Source organism: Argiope bruennichi, chromosome 5, assembly GCF_947563725.1.
Source record: "Argiope bruennichi chromosome 5, qqArgBrue1.1, whole genome shotgun sequence".
In the NCBI taxonomy this organism is placed as follows: Eukaryota; Metazoa; Arthropoda; class Arachnida; order Araneae; family Araneidae; genus Argiope; species Argiope bruennichi.
In genome coordinates this window covers 129,523,356-129,537,824 of record NC_079155.1, presented here as the reverse complement: position 1 = coordinate 129,537,824, position 14,469 = coordinate 129,523,356, and the positions used below count along the sequence as shown (strand labels likewise).

At 32.9% G+C, this 14,469-nt stretch overlaps 1 protein-coding gene across 3 annotated transcripts in view; it reads right to left on the bottom strand.

Annotated features, from left to right (window-relative positions):
* LOC129968597 (uncharacterized) overlaps positions 1 to 14,469 on the bottom strand; it is an 88,538-nt gene that overhangs the window by 65,644 nt on the left and 8,425 nt on the right. The window contains exon 2 of one of the 3 annotated variants that reach the window (XM_056082656.1): positions 6,877 to 6,955. The exons of 1 other annotated variant lie outside the window; for it this stretch is intronic. The gene's annotated coding sequence lies outside the window, so the exon portion shown is untranslated. Of the gene's footprint in view, positions 1 to 2,936; positions 3,308 to 6,876; positions 6,956 to 14,469 lie in introns of those variants that run through there. One more of the 3 variants, XM_056082657.1, reaches the window with a different exon arrangement.

The window sequence follows — 14,469 nt, the reverse complement described above, 5'->3', positions numbered from 1 at the left end:
AAAAGAAAGAGATCAGAAAATTTCAGATACAATTTCCTTAAGCGTATTTAATAATCCAAAATAACCAACTACTCAGTCACGGATTTTTTTTTTTTTTAAAGGTCAATTCCCAGAGCCTCTAACTTGATAAACACATCTCACACGACTTTCTGATCCTATGTAGTGACCACGAGGATGAAATGAAAACTTCCTGCTGCTCTTCCTCTTTTCCCAACACGGATGTTAATGGAAATCAGACTGTGGCTGATAGCGTGTTTCTTATGACTGTCAACGACTTACGGTCGTGATAGTCTCACTTTCTCACTTAGATATTATGTGGGGTCTCTAATTATCCAAAATGCACTTTTATTCTCCTGAACCACTGTATCAATGCATGGGTGAAGAACAGAGCTGTTGCTAGGAGCGAAGACATCACTATATGAAGGATTGAAAGATCGAGAATTCGTATCTAATCATTTGAAAAGGTAGAGTCCACTTTCATATTTTTTTCAAAATAATCTTGGTTTCGAACGATATCCGAGATTTTTTCACTCTATAACCTAAAATGGCATACTAAGATCCCGTTTTACGAAAAACAACATAAAAAATCGTCACACATGCTTTGATGGATTAATACATCGAATGTTACGTAACAATGCAGTTCACATATTAGATCAAGCGAAAATTTAATTTGCGCCTAATACTACAAAATAACTATCAACAAATGACTGCGCAACGAGGTAGGAAATAGATAAGCGTGGAGCACACGTGATCGATCTGACATTTGAGCAGAACGACAAAGTGATATAAAGGAGAGAAAAGGTGCGACCAAACAACTTGATAAAAAAATTGAAATTTAAATACAATGGATACCATTTAATATGATCGCAGTTAATGTAATCATTCATTTTATATTATCAAAATCCTTTGATTTGGTATTCAAATATACCAAAAATATTCTTTTATCGGTCACTATATCATTTAATATTATCAGATTTGGAGCAGAGAATTGATCGAATCTGCACATATTCTCTTTTCTGGTCTGAAATGCTTTGCAGCCAAATCTTATATGAAATTTGATGATTAGCCACACATCACTGCTTGACGAACTGATTTGACACAAAATTAAAATTTTTAACAGGTATGAAAGTTCACTTAAAATGAGTCAACGCAAAGTTGCGGCATAGATGAATATTTCACAACTCCTTCTTTGAAAAATCATGAACCTTGTTGAGCAAAACCAAGAAATAAACTTAAAAAGTATAAACGTGTTTAAGAAAACTCAAAATGAGATACTGAAACTGGAAAGCAACAGCGTTCAACAACTTCTAAAAAAAGTACAAACAATATACAAATGAATTGTTAAGAAAAAATTGTCGATAAGCAGTAATTAGTGATTTTTTTAATTGTTATTCATAAATTGTAGAAGATCTGAAGTACTCTATCTTTTTTCATGGTGTAGTAAAAATGCAGTTGATTATACAAATTCGTTTATGGTTATCAAAATTCTTAAATCCCAAAGTGATCACATCAAGCAGCAGTTACTGTAAAGTATATTTAATGGACTTTATTTTTAAGTGACACCGATTAACACATTTTGATGAAATTCAGAATCTATACAAGCAAATTACGTCATGTTTCATATAAAAGTATGTAAAAAATTTATTACAATCACCAACACGAATTTAAAGAAAAATAAATCACCATCTCCTTCTGTCAGGAATCAGTTTAGAAAATTTAGAAAAATTCAAAATGCAATATCAAATGAAGCGCGCTGAAAAAAAGCAAGAATATTTCAAAATAAAAAAACTGTTCTGAAAAAAAAATATTGAAATCTGAAGGCTCCAATAATTTGTATTACGATTCATTTCTAAAAAATTATATATTGAAAATATTATCAAATATTGGTTAAGAAAAAAATTATGGAATATGGAAATATCAAAAAAAAAAAAAAATGCCTAAAAAAGTTTGGCGAACTTATCAAACAATATTTTAAAATATAAAAACATTTGATCTTCAAATATATCCACTAATTACGACAAAAAGTTTTTCATTATCATGAGATTATGACCGAAGTCTTCCGTTCAAAATTCATACCGCAAAATGTCACTAATAAGACAACACTCTGAGCATGTACTACGAGCATCGACAGGGGTGTGTAAAAAACACCGGAACTTATCTTTTGTGCAGTTTTTAAGTATCAGGAAAATTGCTGATTACAACAACTTATTACAATTTATCGCGATGAAAGGAAATTCGAATTACTTTTATATGCGTGTATTTCAAAACACTCATTTTCAATTACCAGAAGATTAAAGGATAAACGGAACTCGAAACATTGATATTAAACATTGTTGCAAGATAATGCTTTAATTCGAAGTTGATTCTTCTGTCTTGACTGCACTAGTCATCATGTTCTCTGCAGATGGTTTCAACATCAATTCCATTTACCGAAAAATCATTATGTTATAAAAAGGCCCTAAGCTAAAATATGTCAAAGAAATTTTGTAATAAGAAACAAACTGAAAAAAAATAGCAAAACTATGCGCTATAAATACCTACCATAAAATTTATCATAAAAATGCTTCTCTTGGTATATCTAAAAACGATTTTCATATTATTTTTGAAAATTCAGGAAGGTGGCAAATAAAGCAATAATTTTCTACACTTTTCCTGAAATCAGTTTCGGTGCAAATTTTCGTCAATAATTTGGGGCAATCGAAATACACCCCTAATTCACCAGAAAAGTAAAAGATGCAGTTTATCTCCAGTTTAATGGAGTTTCATAATTGGCTTTTTGCCGCATTTATGAACATGCAAAACTGCAAAATAAAACAGTCAAGATAGTCAATATGGCGAGTACTATCTATGTAAATAAACACCGAAAAGTTAAGCACAAGGTAATCAATCCTTATATCATTTTTTGTAGTAGGGAAATGGGACGATTTTATATACACCTTTTCGATTTAAAATGCAGCTGGAGTAGTTTTATTTTCATCGTAAATTCTCTTTCGCTCAGGAAGATGTTTTTCTGTTTGCAGAATTTTTTGCCTTCCGGGAGGAACTCCAACAACCTTTCGGAGACAGGAAACGCACATTTCAGGCTCAGAGCGTGGAATGAATGCTCCATGTTCCGTATTGCTTCTATGTCACGTCCTTCAAACCGAGAGATGCCTCTCATTGTAGTGCTTCTTCAACAATGCTCTGGATCTAATTTGATTCTATTTTTTTTCACAAAAGTTTCCATACTGCATTAGTATCAAGGTAAAAATAAAAAAAAATTAAATTAAAAAAAAAACGCAGGAGCAAGACAACTGAAACAAAAATGCATGAAAAAATAAATTTAAATGAGTAAATAAAATTTAATGGCTCTTAAAAATATAAAAAAAGATCACATGAACAGATCTATCGAGTGAAGTAGATAATGAAATTGAAAGTAAAATGGCATTAAAATTTGATCATTTTGATAGTTTAAGCTGCCAGCACACTGGGAAAATTACCGAGGGCGATCTCGGGCTTTAGTTTTACTAGTCGAAAACAGATTTTTGACCTCCGAACTAACAAAAGAAACATATTACTACGCGCATAAAAGTATTCCAATAGCAAAATATATATTTTCGAACTAAAATAATAAGTATTAAATGGAAAATTCTTAAGAAAAAAAAACAGTTTTTTCCAAAATAATATGTAGAAATCATACAGTTACGTAAAAGCAAACACAGGCATAATAGAATTAGGTTATTAAGAGATAAAATAACAGAAAAAGATATAAGTTGATGAATTTTTTTGGCTTATTATAATGTCAGCAACAATTAATTTCGTTACATGCACTAACAAACCCATGCAAAAAAAAATCAATAAATATATTTTCAATCGAGATAAGAACCGATTTTACAAACTAATATGTATGATCATATTTAGTGATATAAGCACATATCTTCCCTGCCATGGAACAGCACCAATACTATTGCAACAGGTACAAAATATATTTTCAAACGACTTTTCTAACTGAACAGGTAATCTGATTTTAATTGCTATAACAGGAAATGCAAACCAAAAGCAGAAATGAAAATGCAAGACCCTCGAAAATGCAGATGCGAAAAAAAAAGGGGCGGGGATAATTGCCGAAGAGGCAATAAAAAATCTACCACAGTATGCATGTCTTCTTTTTTAGGAGTGAGTGTGTAGGAAGACAGAAGTGTGTTTAGGAAGGCAGAGATACTAGTACCAACTGAATGTTGGTATCTCCGCCTTTACACTCAAGGTTATATAATACGAAAAGTTGCTAGCACGAGATCACCAGTGCGCCAGAAGTTATATGTCGAAAAAACATAAGACGCATCATGAGAACATCGCTGTCTGTTCTCTAACACTAGTGATGAAAATAAATGACCAGTGTAGGTGAGTGAATCTCGTATACCCAATATACAAACGAATTAAAACATAATCTGCTTTCTTGTCCGTTGGAGTTCACAAAGGGTTCGGCAACGCGAAGTTCGTTCACCGTCTCTCGAAACGTTTTACATCTGCGATGGGAATAAGGAGACATTTTAACGCGCTTCGTACCATTCACAGCCCCAGTAACATTTGTAAAATCAGTTGCTGACTGAATCTAAATACAATTTTAAAAATTTAAGAAAAAATGTGTGGTAACGTGCCACTTGATACCAAGTACATTTCGTTTAACGTGTTACTGCGTGATCAAATGAACCAATTCCATTGGCTGACTTCATTCATGCGTCCTCAAAAGGAACAGTTACCATGTAAGAAATCCAGACTTATACATGGTAAATATTTCACTTTTGCGGAGAATGCAATCAATTTAAATTCATGTAACACATCACGTGCTCGGTTCTAAAGTTATTTCGGGATCCATAGTGCATTTTACAGAAAAGAGATGGGCGTGATAACAAAGCACAGCAGAAAAAAAAAGGAACCTTCAAATATAAATTGACATGCATAACTGCATTTATAACGTGACAAATATAACTTTATAAAGCTCAATAATACAATGGTTTGCTTTGTATTTCTTTACGTAATGAAAGGCCTGAAAAATGTTTGAGACCACAGATATTTTGCGTTAAGTTATTGCGTTAGATAAACGTACAATTTCATAAAATTTAGCCATGAATCATAGGAACATATTTCCAGACTAACGCAAAGATGAGCGGAAAAAGAAAACAATTTTCATGGGCAATCAAACTACTTGCAGATTTAAACTTTGATTACGATCAGACGGATCGTCTCCTCAGTTCCGCTTTGCAGAGTGTAACGAGATCGAAATGGATCAGCAAAACAAGAGTCCACCCACACTTGATTGAAGGAAACGTAACCGCAGATGGTTGCTATTTGACAGTGCTTCGCAAGATGCGCGTCACGTTTAGGTGGAGATGAAAAATGGGCCAAAAAACTTGGTTTTTCACAGATGTGATTATTACCCTCGCGACAGCAACCGGATTATTAGGTGAGCCAAGACAGGCGGTGATCCTCACAACCCTTCCTTCGATTCTCTTTTTCTGTGGCATAACCCTCTCGGTGCTTTCAAAGGCGGTTCCCTCAAGTGGAGAGGTTTAAATGGTTACAAGGGGATATTGAGGTTTTAAGACCACCATTTGACTCCACACCAAGAAATTGAAATAAGGTATTGCGCAGTTTTCATCATGTTCTTCTTCCTAAAATCTTTGCAATAACACAAGGAGTAGTTCCTGAAAACTGGTTCCTTAATTCATTCATTTCAAAACGGCTGCTGAGGACTGAAAATTTCACTTTGAATGCAAAATTTTCCTTTTTAAAAAAACTCGGAAAGAAACTGCCGAAACTCTTTTCGATTGACTTGATAATATAAAAACTCTTTTTACCATCAAAATACAACGTCCACTTATCTTTCATGTACTTTCAAGCAAACGAAATTGCCCAAGCCAGCTCTAAAATTTTTAATGTCTGTTCAACGAAAAGAGAACTCTTATTTTATTTCATCTTTACCACTTTCAGAAACACAAAATTAATGTTATGCGAGTAAGTAAAACTATGAAACAGATTAAATTTCGGATATTAATTTTAAAATTCTAAAAGTTGGCAGTTAAATAAATATATTGAAATCCTCTTCTCATAACAAATTTAAATTTAATAATATTTTAAGAAGGCTAGTATTTTATAAATTGTTTCGGCAGTTACTAAATTTATTTCATTATTTTTAAATAATATAATACTTCCCTTAATTCCAATTAACTTTGAACGAAGAAATAGAAACTTCCAGTGGAACTGCAATCTTATCTAGGGAAAATATCTTATCTCCGAAGAATGGAAGGCGAGTAAATCCTGTTAATTCTTATAGTTGGGAATCAACACTCTTTCATAGCTTTGTCCAGATATCAGTTTTGTAAAGTATGAGGTCGGACTTCAAAAATCAAGAGTGAAGTTTTTGGCAACTACATTTAATCCCTCCTATGCTTAATATTTTGATTCAAATGAATTTCAATTACACAAAGATAATGTTTTCCTTGCTTTGAAACTCAAATTTATCACGCATACTGTTATGCACTTCTTATACACGAAGCTATTTATCACCAATAACAAAAGATTTTCAAGTTGTAGCCCTTCAAAGAAACAGAAAATGAGGATCGCATTAAGCTTACAAGTTAGTACCTATCATAAGCACTTTATAGAAAACAGACCTCAATTCAACAGAACGAGTCACGATTCAGTAAAAAAGAAAGCATAACACTCAGGGCGGTTTCTCAAAGTCTACTGCTCCACAATCTTGATTTCAATTTGAACCGTAGCTACAGCTCCACCTTGGCAATCGGGCAGTAACACCAGCAATTTGCATACTCTTCGGATTTTTTAAAAAAAAGTATTCTTAAAAATGGCGCTAGAAAAAAAAAAAGGTCACGTGACCTGAGATACACAACTACAGTTCCTAATCGGCGTGCACACCCTGAAGCTGAAGTTCGCTTTTTCGATTGGCAAAAAGTGTCTGAAATGAGAAAAAGACAGGAAAGTTCAAGCAAACATTATTTACCGAATGAAATTTAAAATAGCATAAAAATAAATCATTTAACAGGATGTTCTTTCACTATATAGAACGAATAACGCAGCGGAAGAATACTATTGCACTTGAGCCCTCTATTTGGGGGCCCCATACACTTCCAAAAAACGAAAAGAAAAAAAAAATCTAGAAATGTCATATATTTTAATATACAGTTGTCCGAACTCAAGACATCCTAAAGATAAAGGAAGAGTTACTTTATTCGGAATATTTAAACTTTTTTTTAATAAGCAGAAATAGAAAATTACTATTAATAAAAAAACGGTATTTTTGTAATTTGTTTATCATTAAATAATCTAAGTAACTTTAAAACAAAAAGAGGGGGTGGGAAAAAAGGCCACATTTGTCCAAATGAGGTAACTGATTTCGCATAGTGAAAAACCAATTTCCTTATACACAACAAATGATTTTTGATTCATAAATTCATACCAACATACAATTATACCTTAGTTATTATCCTCTCTGTTTCTCTCTTTCTCTCACTCACACACACACACAGACAGACACACACACACACAAGAAAAAGAAAGATGAAACATATTGTCTCATTACAACATAAATTGCTAACTTCAGGACCCAGATATTCAATAGAATTGAGAATACGATAAAGGTCTAAACTAGGAAACGTTCTAAATAAGTCAATAATTATACGCTCACGGAATCACAGACAAGTATTTATAAATTTCATTTACATTAAAGAGGATGACTCTTCCTGCTTCTTTGCAGATTAATGACGTTCAATTTGAGTGCATGAGCCTGTTTATGTCTTCGCGATAAATGATCTTTTATCAACAATTTTAGAGCTTATGTGGCGCTATAACAGCAGAGAAATAATGCGCGTGTTTCATATCACTCCTATGAGTGTGTGGAGTTTCAGTTTATGGGGAGGGGGTGGACTCGTAATTATGCCATAACCAAAAGAAGGGGGGGGGGAGTCCAAGAGTTGTCTGATCTGATAGAAACCGGTCGAGCACACATAATCACTGGAATCAACTGTGAATTCCGTGAAGAAGTCCAAATGCTCTTTATTATCATAACAGAGCAAGAAAAACAGTTCATGAAATCATCCGCTGAAAGAGAATACGAGAAATAGTAAATCCATCTAGGATACAATTCATCAACAGACACTTAACTATAATAAACTGCATTCCCTCAAAGTAATACGGAAGCGATTCTGCCAGCTCCAGAGGCACTAACAGCTCTTCCAATTAAATTTTTCTAAAACAAGAAAGGCAACTCCTCCTGCATCAGCAATTCTGTCCCATCTTTCAACCAAGAGTGTGACTCACGGGGACAGTGAAAATCTATCCATTCAGGTTCACGGTCACGATCTCCACCACCGGTTGCTGACCCTTTCAATAGACCTTCGGGGTTCGACAAATGAAGATTCTCACGCGAACACGGAGAAATACTACCCCCTCGAGTCCAACAAGTGGTTTCGCTTTTTATTCAAGCTTCTTTAAAAAGCTCGTTATGCCAGATTTCGAGAAGTTCCGCGAGCAAATCATTCGACTGCTATTATCAGCAATCACCGCAATTACCCAAGGGGAAATGAATTTTAGAAAATAAAAAGCTGACCAAGTTTGTGATATGACTCGAAACGATACCTCAAAGTTAATAAATCACTTACTATGAATATAATATTCAGATACGATAAGAAAATTAAAAAAGATAATTCTCCAACACTCAACAATACATTATACTATTGTTGAGTGTTGGAATATTACAAATTACTTTTAACTAAAGCGACCAAATTTTCTGAGTTTCAGAAACGGACAAAAACCCAGGTTCTCAATTCGTGACAGTGAATTATATATATATATATATATATATATATATATATATATATATATATATATATATATATATATATATATATATATATATATATATATATATATATATATATATATATATATATATATATGTAAACACGTGTTTTTGAACAGTAGCATGGCCGAGGAAAGAAGACACTTTGAAATTTTAAAACTTCCGATTTATTCCATCCTGGGATGCATTAATTATTAAGAAGCAAAAAGCGACGATGAACTGACGTCCGTTCATATCACGATACAAATGCAAAAGATCCAAAAGAGACCAAAATATTTTTCCCCGGTGATTCTATACTATGAAATTCTGACAGGGGTTCTTTGACAAGTGTAGACTTTAGGAAGGAGAAATATAGGTGTATTTTTAAAAAATTCGCTTGGTGACAGATTTTTACCTTCCACTCGGAGCATGTGAAAATGCTGATTAAAACAGTTGTGCAGAGCTCACGTAGCATTAATCGAATAAAAAAGGTGGAATTGGATCAGGAAATAAGAGACCATTTTAGAATTAAGTTAATGTGGGTAAAATTAAAATAAAAATTAAGAAATTAATTAAAATTTAAATTAGATTTTAAAATATCATTACACAAACACATATATACACAGTATGCCCACTAAAGTCCCTAGGCACTCTCTGCCGAACGACAGCTGCAACATTCATAAAGTCATGTCTAGGTAAAGTAATCAAGCGTTACTGGTTAAAGCAATCTGCGACGCCACCTGGCGGTAAACAGCGGAGATAGCATTCTTATCTCGAAAATAGAACGAGATACGGAACGAGCATTTGTTTTTTCACTATGAACTGGCAAAAGACAGAACGAGATACGGAGCGATTTTCTACACTGTGAACTGACAAAACAATCTGAGAAAAGGGGAAAAAACTAGTTATAACAATATACCTTTATTGAGATGTTCCAATTTCTCACAATCAGCTGCAATGCACATTTGGATCCTCGTTTGAATTTCATATTGCACACACTGAAACACAGAAGGTGACGCATTGGCACAAACATTCATAAAGGGTCGTTTGTCCTGCAATATCTGTGAAGTGGTATAGCATACACCTGCTGTTTCAGGTATCTCCACAGCAAAAAGTCCTTGAAGTCAGATCAGGCGAACATGGAGGCCGATCTTCGAAACCGTCATACCCAATTAGTTGGTTCCCAAATTCCTTGATGAGATACTGCTTCAATGGAGATGTCCTGTCTATCTCACAATATCCAGCTTTGGAAAATCGGTTCAGCATGACCCAGAGCATCAACATACTATAATTCCACGAAGATGTGTCTTTTACAGCTTTCTCAGGTGAATAGGCGTGACGTGGTGCAAAAGTTTAGAATACCAAGCACAAATTATGCTGAGTTGATACACTATTTTACATGATCTACATATTGTCTACTCGGTTTATTAAGAGAATCAATACAAAGATGCAACCCTTGGGATTTCAACTACAGTTCTTTTGATTAGGGATCACAAGCGATACCACTGTACCACATTGCGATGTTGTGTTTTGCATTCAAGTTTCGTGACAACACAGTGTAAGAAATAACGAAAAAAATGCGCGTTTTAATATTTCTATTCCTGATATTAATTTCCACAGCGTAACTTTTCGATGATAGTCTGCATCTCTGTAAATCACTTTTTCCCCCTATCTCGTTCTGTTTTCGAGATACGAATGCTAACTCCGCAGTTTACTACCTGTTTATAACGCGTTTACCACACATGACTACTTCACGATACATATATACATAGAAAGAGAGAGAGAGAGAGAGAACTGTCCAATAAAAGATCGATATCGAGTTTCGAACAGGATAGACAAAACTAACCGAGAGCGGATTCTTTGAGTATTTTACAATATAATAGCAATTTTTTAAAAACAATATTATTTCAAATGAAACAATTTCAATTCAATTTTTCTGGTCGATTTAGTGGCCATTATTAAATGAATGCACTCACAGTTACACCTTGAAAAATAATTCTAAAATTAACCATTTTTATCTATAATTAATCTTCTATTGAAGATCTAAGGAGTTTGTTTGTTTGTTAATATTTGTTATGTTGGTTGGTTGTTGGACATTCGTAGGTGAAGGCAAATATCAGCAACTTTCACAATAAATTCGTACACAATTAGCCAAATAGCAACCATTACAGGAGAAGTAAAGGGTCGTCCCGACGATTTAATCTTATATCAAATTCAAAATTAAATAGAATGCCAGGGGGAATAGGAAGCAATACTGGTTAAATGGCTAAACAAAATTAAGGAGACGGGATAGAGGATTCCTTAAAAACGTGGATACTAAATTTGTCATTAAAAATAAAGTTTTATTATTTATCCTAACCATACACAGGCAATTTTCTTATTATCTCAGATGATGACCTTGATTCACCGCTATGTATCTGCAGAAGAATAGAGGATCATTATGTTTTCGACTGCAGCAACACGTAAAAATGTGGTTAAAATTTCCACGTAATTTTGAAAGACTGATCGAAAATTTACTTTTTAATAAAACTGCAATTTCTAAAATTAGCTATTTCAATGACTGAGATATTTAATTCCTCGCCCCTTTTATAAATTTTACTACAGACACTGACTGTTTCGTTCCTTTCTGACCTGCCTTAGCATTATAAACCTAGTCTTTTTTTTTTCTTCCCCCCCCCCCCCTTTAAACTGTACTAGTCTTCGTCTACTTTTCTTCTCTAAATTTATTACAGACTTCGTTTTCTTTTTTTCTTTTCTAAATTGTCACAAACTGAATTAAAGATTTCGTTTACCTCCTTGCTTTTGATTTCCTTTTGTTGAGTTGCTTCTCGTGTCTTGCTATTGTTGGGTGAAAAAGAAAAAAAAAAATATTTATTTTGTTTATTTTCGTATATGCTTATTTGCTACATTTTCAGCAGTCAGGTAAGTTAATTTCAAGTTAATCTCATGAATAATTTGATATTTATAGTTAGTTAGTTCCCTTAAAAACGAAATTTTGAACTTCAAATTGTAACAGACATTTAAAAATGAGCTTTACTTAGTAGTATCTTTCCTAAAAAGAGTCATGAAACATTCTCAAATCAATGCTACCCGTTTCATCTAAATTTTAATTGCATGTTGTCGGCGCCAAATTCACCTTTTTAATACGAAATATGGTTGTTGATTTCAGCATCAGAAAAAATAACGCAACACATTTTACTTTCTACACAGCATTTTAGATGAACCGAATGCAGCTTGGCGGATATATTTTCTAAAACTATATACGCAATCAAAGAGGACTTTGCATACAGATTTCACAGAAAATGATTTCACATACAAATTCAAACCTAGGTAAATATCTCATACTTTTGAAAATGTAGCTTTTCAGAACATTTTAAATAAAAATAAGACGTCTTATAAATTAAGGCATAAAAACCTTTTCAAAAAGTCGAATCATATCCTTTCCAACGTCTGCGATCAGTAGAAATAGAGTTCACTTCCATTAAAATTGAATGATTCAAAATAAATCCCAATGATTTATTAAATCATGTGGGAAAACAGGTAAAATGAAAACGGTACAATAAACACACAAAAAGTTTCCAGAAAATTAAAAAGAAAAAAAAATGACTTTTTTCCTAATTTATAGAGGATCGAGAATTACGTAATTAATTTTTATCGGCCTGGTTTTTACATAAAAAGGGAGAGGGGGCCCGTTACTTTACGGTTTAACTCGGTTATTTCGAAGCACATAGGACTATAGAAAAGAAAATCTAGAGTAAAAATGAATACAGCAAAAGGAAATACTGAATTAAAAATGGAAGACTTGTCGATACATAGTATAAAATGAAGTCTCCTGAAAGCGTCTGTATGTTTGAACCAGAAAAACTCGAGAAATATTTAACTGATATTGGAGATATTTGTACCATTTTGTAGAGCATTTATTGGGGAAGGTTTTAGTATATTGAAGTCATATCAAAATTTAAAAAAGAAGACTTATAATTGCGATTTTAATTATTTTCCTACTATGATTCGCGCATGTGCGAAAACCTCAAACTGCGCATGTGCAAATAGCAAGAGCTGTGGTATGCATATGCGAAACATTTCTTTGTTTACGTCTGATTTTAAACAGCGATTCAAAACTCATTATGCCTAAAAAAAGTAACTGGTATTGGAGATATTTGTACCATTTTGTAGGGTATTTATTGGGAAAGGTTTTAATATATTTAAATCATATCAAAATAAAAAAAAGGGAGTTTTAAAATTGCGATTTTAATTATTTTACTAATAAAGTCCAAGGACAAACGTTTCACACTGCTGGGATTGATTTAAGAGAAGATTGTTTTTCTCATGGACAACTTTCTTTATCTGGCACTTTCTAGAATTACATTCAAACAAAATCTTTTTGCCTCGGCACCAGGAGGAAAAACAGCCAATATATTTTACAAAGAAATATTATGAAGCAAGCTGAATTTATTTTCATATCAAATTATACAGAGTCGATAAACAAGTGTGGGACAGTGGGTACAATGACTTATTTGTCTATTTAAATTTCAAAGCAGCTTTTCTATTGTATATTTTTTTTAGTGTATTGTTTTGACTATGAATATATCGTATTTTTACCTTTTTAACAGTCTAAATATTTCGGAACAGCTTTGATATACAGTCATTTTCGATAAAAAAATAATTTATCGCCAAATTTTAGCGAAATGGCAGAATGTGGCGCGAACGGTAGCAAAAGCGACAGTTTGGCGCAGCATAGCCAACATCATGGCTATTGTGCCAATAAAATCCACAAATCCAGCAAAAGCGACACCGAAAAATTGCCAACCTCGCAAGGCGCCAAATGACTGTATATAAAAGCTTAACCAATATTTCTGAGTGTGTGCTATAAAAAATTGTTTGTAGTTATTTTTGATGATTTCTAAATATATTTTTATGTTTATTTGATATTGCGTGACATGCCCATGGCATATCGGGTGGAGTCTAGACTTCAGTTTAATTTTCCCTCTCGGATGCTATGTCACCGGCAAAGCCGTGTTGGTACTGCTAGTATGTAATATTTAACAGTTTTAGTAAATAAAAAAATTAATAAATAAACAGTATGTATATTTAGCAAATAAAGTAATAACAATTATACTTAAAAATTGTTTTAAAAAAGATTTTAATAAATGTGTACTTAATTTTAATACACAGTTATACAGTACTATAAGTATACTAAATTTTAAATAAAACTTCAAAAAGAAAATTTCAATTCACATTTTAATATGTATCCTTTCTTTCTTTCTTTTTTTTTTAAGAGTGACATTTCTTTTTTTAATTGAATGCATCATGCAGCAGTGAAGACAAAGTAAATTAGGAGCCTAATTCACGTATGATTGCTTAAATTTTAAGGTAAGGATGCATTGATTAACCAAAATAATTCCGAAATTACAATGTTTTTACTTTTCGCATTTACCAATATAAATTAGAATTACAGACGATATTTTAATATTATGTTAATAGGAAATTCATGGGCAACAGAAAGATGCAAACTATCCATACATTCGAATAAGACCATTGTAACGGGACAGAAACAGCAATGACTCTTTTACCACACATTTTCATTACAAACGAAACGAACTGACAGATTTAAAAGAGAGTTGAATAAATGATTA